Source organism: Primulina eburnea, chromosome 15, assembly GCF_022965805.1.
Source record: "Primulina eburnea isolate SZY01 chromosome 15, ASM2296580v1, whole genome shotgun sequence".
Lineage (NCBI taxonomy): Eukaryota > Viridiplantae > Streptophyta > Magnoliopsida > Lamiales > Gesneriaceae > Primulina > Primulina eburnea.
This window is the reverse complement of record NC_133115.1, coordinates 21,819,757-21,828,277: the sequence shown is the minus strand read 5'-3', so window position 1 is coordinate 21,828,277 and position 8,521 is coordinate 21,819,757. Positions and strand designations below refer to the sequence as shown.

Here is an 8,521-nt window from a genome sequence, read left to right as displayed (position 1 = left end):
ATCTCATTGCAGAACTTAACTGAGCTAAAATTCCTTCACTTATTTGATAATATCATTTGGTTCGAGTTCTGACTGATCAATTTGAAACTGGCTCAGTTCAATTCAAAAACAATTTACATCTGTCTTATTATTTAACTAAATAAAATTCAACGTTCCCCCTAAATTAAGCATTAAGACGAGTCAATAAGCCTTAAAATATTTCTAAAGTAAGAAAACTAGTCTCAAGTAAAGACTTAATGAATTTGTCCACTGCTTGCTGTTCAGTTGATATGTATTCTAGCCTAATGTTCTTCTTTAGAGCACGATCTCTAATGAAGTGATGTTTGACGTCAATATGTTTGGTTTGCTTGGTTCTGGAATGGAGAACTAGATTGTATGTAATGGTGATTTTTCAGCAGTAACTCTATAGTCTTTCAGTTGTTACTGAATCAAGAGCAGTTGGTCACAGCAACTTCCAGCAGCTGGGTATTCAGCTTCAGTTGTGAAAGTTGCAAGTGGATGTCTGCTTCTTGCTAAACCATGAGATCAATCTGTCTTCTAGATATCTGAACTGAGTTTTGTGATATTCTTGGTATAACTGAATTACTGAAACTAATAGTAGATAAAATAATGTAAAGATTCCTATATATTCAAAAATAACTTTTCATTGAGTTCTAAAGAGGTAAGTACAGATTCATACCAACATTTCAAATGAAAAAATACAGACGTCCCTCAAACTATCAACTGACTTAAGACACTTGATCGACTCTTTTTTCTTTTCAACTGGTCCTTTATCAGTTGGTTTGTCTGGTTCACTCTGTTTCTTGCTACTTGTTCCTGTTGCTACTATCTTATGTTCTTCCCTTTTTTTGTCAACATCCGTTGCTTTGGAGAAGATAAGGAATGCTGAACTAACCTGTGCAGATACCTCAACCAGCTGATTTTATACAATGCCAATCTTCTTTGATAGGCTTGTATGTACAAAATCAATCTGGTTGCCGAGTAGTTTCTGGGATGAGAGCAATGTAGGGATTGTAATTGATTCTCTTTTCATCTTTTCTACTGTATCAAAGAGAGAAGATACATCCTTAGTCAGATTCTTCATGTCCTTCAAAGTGTGATCTTTCAATGTGTCCAGACTTAAGGATTAGACTTGAGATATATTTGATCCAAGATCTATTAGATGTGATAAAATACTGTCCATCATCACATCAGCTGCTTGTGGGAGTTCAAGGGAGAATTCTTCAGTAGGAGCCTTTTCTTTTCCTTTTCCCTTTCCCTTCTAAGTGAATTCCACTACGGCTAACTGACCTGAGTTTGCATCTTGGTCTTTAACTTCTGCCAGTTCTGCTACTATTTCTTCTTGAACTGATTGACTCTGAGGCTGATCCTGGGTATTAGTTGTAGCACTAGATGGGAAACGTTCACTACTCGTTTAGAAAACGTACTAGATTTTTTTTTTAAAACTTCACATGAAGATCGGTCGAACATACGTGTGTGTGTGTGTCTATATATATAAATATATATATATATACATACTAGGAAAAATCACGTGCAACATACGAAGAAATACAAATAGGGAAAAACAAATTTTTTTTTAAAGAATAACTTATGTAATACTACTAATGTGAGAAGACACCAAATTTGTTTAAAAAGAATCATTCATATAATACTACTGATGCCAAATAATTAAGAACTATTCAATATTTTTCCTATTACACGCCGCTGGATATTTTTTCAAGCTTATCACTTTAACTTTTACTTCAATGCACGTCTTCTTCTTTGAGTAAATGCAGCAATTTTCTTGTCATCTTCGATTTCAAAACTTCCATCTATTGCACGCTTTGGTACTTGTATGTCATCTGACATAGTTGTACTTTTTGGTGAATCTGTATTTTTTTCCTTTTGCGATCCTGGAAACTGTTTGTCGTCGTTTACTTTCCAGGCTGTTTGGTGTCGAAGATATCTAGGAACGTCCTTTGTAAGGCTCCCAATACTATAGACAGTTCTTTTTTCTGTTAAAAATTTCTTGATCCATCTTGAAAAGAAACACATGCTCTTCCTTGATTGAGTTGTCAAAAGCAATGTGAAAATTTGTCTCATCCAGTCCCTGTTATTAAATAGTTTCAATGGGAAGTTTAATAATAAACATTTGGAAACTTGACAATAGGATTTACACCAATTATGTATACTTTATTGAGTAATTCAATATATTCATTCACTGAGTATTTAGTTTAGCTCTTCTTATATCTACTGTTAAGCCATCGTTTCTACTTCGGTAAATAGCATAGCCATCTTCCCCTTGAACGATTTTTTCGCAAAACTTTCGTGGATAATGACTCTTACATTGTCCGGCAATCATGCAAGAGTTTGTTCTATTCAAATATCCACAAGGTCCATGCATCATACGCTGCGTTACAAGGTCAAATAACCTTGGATTTTGCTCTTTGTTAGGTAATTCAGCCGAAACATAATCGTCGAATTGATCAGCACTGTTTATCTTATATGATTGCTTCAAGATTATCAACATGTGGATATGGGGAAAACCTCTTTTTTTGGAATCCAACTACGTAAACATAGCTGAAACCAGTCCAAATATCGCTCTATGAATTATTTCTTTTTTCAAATCTTGGACCTTTGATCGAAAAACTTTAGTTATCAAATCGGGCCGATCTTGAGGTTGTTGACTACCCAATAAATTATATGTAATTTCTTTCCACTTTGGATTACAAGTCATTGTTATAAAGAGATCCGGTGTTCCAAACCTTCTTACCAATGCCATTGCATCTAAAAATAAGTTTTTGTATGTCTCTTGGACCTCCAATGAATGATGCATGAAGAAAAGTTATTTTTCCAATTTCATTTCCTCTTGTTTCTCCACAAGTGACGCTATCCACAATGCCTTGATAATACTAAGATCTCAATTCAGCTTTATTGTTTTTGCAATAATTCAAGTGTGTCGTTTCAAGTTTGATGTACATATCAACTGCATATTGTTGCAACAATCTTCTCGCATATAAAAAATGGATGGGTTCTTATTCCTTATCTAAAATTTGTAACAATAGTGCTCTCGGCAAGAAACCATCTTGTTGTTATAGTTTCTAACAGCTGTTAAGATAGTAAACATAATTTTAAAATTCAGTGTATAAAAAATCTATGAGCATGGAACATTAATATCAAATTTAGAAAACCACAATTTAAATTCAAACACATGGTTCAACTAAGATTCCCTTCAAATAATTTGTAAGTCATTCTATAGTGACAGTAAAACTTTCTCAATAAAAAAAACATAAACAATTACAATGATAAAAATTTATGGGAAATTTGAGGAAAATACCTCTCTGTTTTGTTTGAAGAATAGATTCCACGGAGGAAAAATTTGTTGAATTCACAATGGCATGATTTTACTAGAGAACAATACTCGCGTCCATAAATTTCGGAATGTTCTGGTGCCATCCATTTTCTCCATTTGGAAAAAGAAGTGGATATTGAAAGGGATCATAACAACCAAAATAATGCTTTATTATGTGTTTATGTCCATCAGTCGCATGAAGTATTATGTCTCTATCATATGAAATGATTATTTACCTCTACCCAAATATCAGCAACTTGATCAGCTGTAGGATTGTTGTAGCAACATTGATCTACTCCAGCATTCTTGCATATTTGAAGTGTTGCTTCTTAAATAGAGGGAAAATCATTTATTCGATGCAATAATTCTGCATATGGATTTTTTTTCATGACATCAATCAATAGCTTCATAGTATCTTCACAAATATCAGCATTGTCGAATACACCCATCCTATTAGTCAATTCGTTGTAGCTATCCCAAAAATACTGTTGGAAATGAGACGATTTTCCTTCATGGGGAGTTAAAGGTGGGAGTGTATGGAATACATGTCCTAACACTCTAAATGTGTAGATTCCACGTCTCGAAGAAGCAAGATTAGTATCCCTTTTAACACCAAAAGAAGTGAAGAAAATATACTGTTATATACTCTGATTTATTTTCGAAAATCCTCGGCTTCTTGAGATTGTGTGTCGATAAATAGTAAAAATAATTCGTGTGGAATGGTTGTGGTTGCTAATCTGATTTTTCTATTATCACAGCAAAAAGTGGGGCGCTCAAATTCAAATTTTTTTGCCCCGTAGTGATGACACACGAGCATTGAATTTATTTCACGTAATCCAATTGTTCCTACATGTAATGGGCAAGGGAAAAAAAATAATTATATGATAATTCCAGAAAACATAAGAATGTATAAGTATATTTGGTAGCGGATTCATGAGGGCATGAATGATAAATAATTAATTATTGTACCTTGATGTTTAACAGCTGTGAGTAACGTGACATTATCTTTCTCTTTTCTTTTCTTTTTTGGCTTTAATGCATTCTTAATATTTTGAGGACATGTTTGAAGCAGCAAATCCGAATGTTTGAACACCGACTTGTCTTTGTTTGAAGTATTTTCTGGAAATATTTCTGTAAATAATATAGTCTGCTGCATGATTTTAAAAAAGGATGTAACGGGAAATTTTACTATATATGAAACTTATCATAAAAATATACTTTGAGACACCTTTTTTTTTTTGGCACGTCATCAGCAAGCATAGAGCTATCATCATCAGATAGTACCCTTTTCGTATAATAAATAAAGGAAAATAAATTATATGGTAGCTACATATTATAGTATTAAAAAATAATAATAGTAAAAATGAAGAGGTAGAAGATAAATTTTCGTCCCATTTCAAACTTTTACATCGAAAATGGAAATGCATAGAAATGTTAATATAGGTGTAAAATTTTTTTGTCAGAAATAATATTGAGAAGATAAAGTACAAAATGATAATAAGAAAATAAATATAAGTATTTATTATATTTTTTTACAATATAACAATTTATCACAATGGGCAAAACAATGATGAAACAAAGTGTGGAAAACCTGCTTGACTTGGAACCTCTTTCTTTCCTTTTCTTTCTTGGATTAGATGTGTTCTCAGTCCTTATTATGCCTTTTCGGCACTTGCTACAAAATGGATTTAATATTAATACAGTTGACGACATCAAGTATAAAACGCGGGGCAATTAATTATTTTATGTGATCGGTGAGGCTCATAGTAGCCTATAAAGAAAAAAATATATCTTGGTATTTTGATTCTGATGGCATAGTAGCGATAGCCTTATAGCTATTACCTTCGAATAAAAACATGTTGATAAAAATAATTTCAGAATATTATATCATATCACAATAGTGACAATCATGGAGTAAGAGGAGATTGATTTGTGTGAACCCATTAGCTACTTCGTTACATTAGTGAGAGATAAATGCAAAATGTTACAATATTAAAATGATGATAAAAAAAAATGAAATATTTAAATAAATAAAAAAACTAAATGCTCCTTGGGAAAAATGTTAAATGCAAACCTTTTGGATGAGGCAAGTGAAGGTGTTCGACCCATGGATAACTTTTCTATGGATGAGCAAATTAGAAATAATTGATGAGGAAATTGGAGTTAGCAAATTAATTCAACTAAATCAGTTATATGTAGGAGGAAATAAAATATTACTTATCAAGATTCAATTCACTCTAATTTCCTGTGATTTATTGTGTTTTGCTAGACTTCCAATCCCTCTGTTTTCCAAGAAAATATAAATGTTTCTAATCATGTATATATCACAAAATTTACTCAAATTTATAAAAATAAAGATGTAGCTTAGAGACAATTTTCAGGAAATAATATTTCATTTTTCTTTGACGATCTAAATTTCCATACATCTAACCAATCAAAACATGACTAAAGCTAACCAATCACCAAACTGAATAAAGATATGTATTAAATTTGTTACATTAAAGTATTACCAATCCTCAATTGAAAAAACCACAAATAACACTGATCTCCCTATAAACACAACAAGCTTGAACATTGAAATAGAAAAATATTGAAAACAACACAGTTTTTTAAAACCACGAAATTGGTGCAGTCACGTTGATGAGCCAATTAAAATTGCAAAAATTGCTTCATTTCACGTTTTATTAAAATAAAAAATCACCAATCCGTATTTCATCAACCCTAACGGTCACCCCACTGTTCAATTAATGAGCAAGAATAAAAGCGTGCCAAATGGAAGCTACAAGTGAGAGGACACCAATAATTATCTATATTATTCTCAACCACAAAGAACAAAGATATAATAAAAATCCAAATGTCAATCTAAGAGGATATTGCCTAAAGTGAAATTAATCAAACAATACTTGGGCATCCTAATCTATGTTTCTTGAAGCATACCTTGGTCTCTACTGTTTTAATTCGGAGATACGAGTTATTTGTTGGAGTTGGGAATTGTGGTCGTGGATGTAATAAGAAGAAAATGGAATTACTACATTGTTTGTTGACAAGAAATTTATTAAACATGATATTCTGTGTTCCACATCGTTAGAAAATTGAAAAGAAAAATGAAAGAAGCAGAACAACTAAATTAAACCCAGATATCATGGAACGATCCGATCATCAGCAAGTTTCTGCCACGGACGGAAATGTTCTGTGTTCCATCGTTAGGAAATTGAAAAGAAAAATGAAAGAAGCAAACCAACTAAATTAAACCCAGACATCATGGAACGATCCGGTCATCAGCAAGTTTCCACCACGGACAGAAAATAGGCAGTATGGTTTACGAGAGAGAGTTCCAATTTTGGTTTACGGGTCAAAGAGAAGCGATGTCATAGCCGAATTAAATTTATTTAAAATTAGAAATATCAAAATTAATTACCTGTATATTTTTGGAATCAGATTGTGAGAGTCGAATTGAAATCACGTAGCAGTTTGGTGTAAATGAAGAAGCGACGGAAAGGGAAAGTGCGGGGTGTGATGGAAGAAGCCTGAGTTTGGTGTAAATGAAGAAGCGACAGGAAGGGGAAGTGGGGCTGTGATGGAAGAAGCCTATGGGAAATGTTGTTTTGTATTTAAAAATGATAAGGGTGAAAGTGTCAATTCAAATTTTAAGAGGAACACTTAAAGGTGAATTAAGGGTAAAAGTGTAAATTCACAATGGTTGATGTAGATACTTATGTTCACCTTCATTCCAGTCAGATCAACCATCAAGACCTCTGTTGGGATCGGTTAGGGGGATCACCGTTGAACTACAATAGCTCGGTTCTTGAAATATTGAACACCGATGTATTAAATCCAGTTTGGTGTTCAAACCAAACGAAAAATACTCGAAATAATCTTTCGTAGAAACCGATTAAATATTTTGTAAACCATTTAAAATATATGCAAGTTGAATGAGTAAAAATATTTTAGTTGAAGCATTTCATCAAACACTTGGTATGCAATATTTTGGTATTTGAAGAACACATAAAATGCTTCAACAATGCTTCTTTAAAACTATGAAAATGAAAAGTAAATGCAATAAACAAATAGACACGAATTTGTTTATGGATGTTCGGAGATTTAAATACTCCTACGTCACCCCTTCTTTCCTTTGGGAAGGATCAACTAGAAGACTTTGATTTATACAATACTTTTTACAAACCCATTCAGCTAGGACTTACCCACTGCCTAAACTGAACTTCTAGCACTCAAGATTGTAGGCAGCACCTCACAATCAGCATACTGTTTAATGTCTCATATGCAAAGACTACATATACAAGTTTTACGTCTTTGTGCAAGACTCACTCAACTAAACTTGAAGTTCAACTCTCTTGTATATGTGTGAGTGATTGTGTATGAGAAATTTTCCTTTACATTGTACATCTCAAATGTATCCTCACACAAGGCTTTTGTGCTCTCAACTAGCTGATTTCTTCATGCTAACTGCCCATGCTTTGAATCCTCTTCAAAAGCTCTTGTTTGATCTTTATGTTGTATTTATAAGCCCCAAAAATGATATATACGTTAGACACAAGAATATGACCGTTTGAAAAATTTTTGTACTGTTTCTGAGATTGCAACGGTCAAATTCAGCATGTTAGTAATTTTCCCGACTGGTCAACTCAACTCAACTGGTCGTTCAGTTCAACTGGTCAGCAGCTGGTTCAGTTCAGTTTAGTTCAGTTGGTCAGCTGCTGGTTCGGTTCGGTTCAGTTCAGCTGGTTCAGTTCAAATGGTTCAGTTGGTCTGATTCAACTGGTCTTCAGCTGGTCTGGTTCAGTTCAACTAGTCTGGTTCAGTTCAATTGGTTCGGTTCGGTTCGGTTCAGTTCAGTATCAGCTGGTGTGCTGAAATCAGCCTAACTTATTTCAGTTTGAGCAGAACCAGTAGATTCATCGTCATTTATCAGCATCTTAAGCTTCGATTCAGAATTTAAATTTTGAAGATGATTTGTAGATCTTCGTCTTATCTTTCCAACGCATACTGAATCCATTCATTTAGATAACCGAGCTGAGAGATATAACCAAAATACCGCAGCTGCTCAAACCCAACTGATTGTTGTTTTCGTGTGATCAGTTCGGTAATTGAGCGATCAGTTAGACCATAATAACATCCGATATTGCCGAACTGACGTGAAATACGACTTGTTTCAAATTGCGTTTTCTGATC

General features: G+C 33.4%; 1 long non-coding RNA gene across 2 annotated transcripts; it reads right to left on the bottom strand.

Annotated features, from left to right (window-relative positions):
• Positions 1–2,988: 2,988 nt before the first annotated feature.
• On the bottom strand, positions 2,989–5,008 carry LOC140814688 (uncharacterized). Of its 2 annotated transcripts, XR_012114140.1 has the most exons (4): positions 4,923–5,008; positions 4,550–4,616; positions 4,301–4,462; positions 3,705–4,177 (listed from the first exon to the last, which is right to left on the bottom strand). It is a non-coding gene; the product is annotated as an uncharacterized lncRNA (long non-coding RNA). The 2 variants fall into 2 exon arrangements; XR_012114139.1 differs by lacking the exons at positions 3,705–4,177; positions 4,550–4,616; positions 4,923–5,008 and adding exons at positions 2,989–3,087; positions 3,317–3,698 and having other exon boundaries at positions 4,301–4,541.
• Between the last annotated feature and the right edge of the window lie 3,513 nt (positions 5,009–8,521).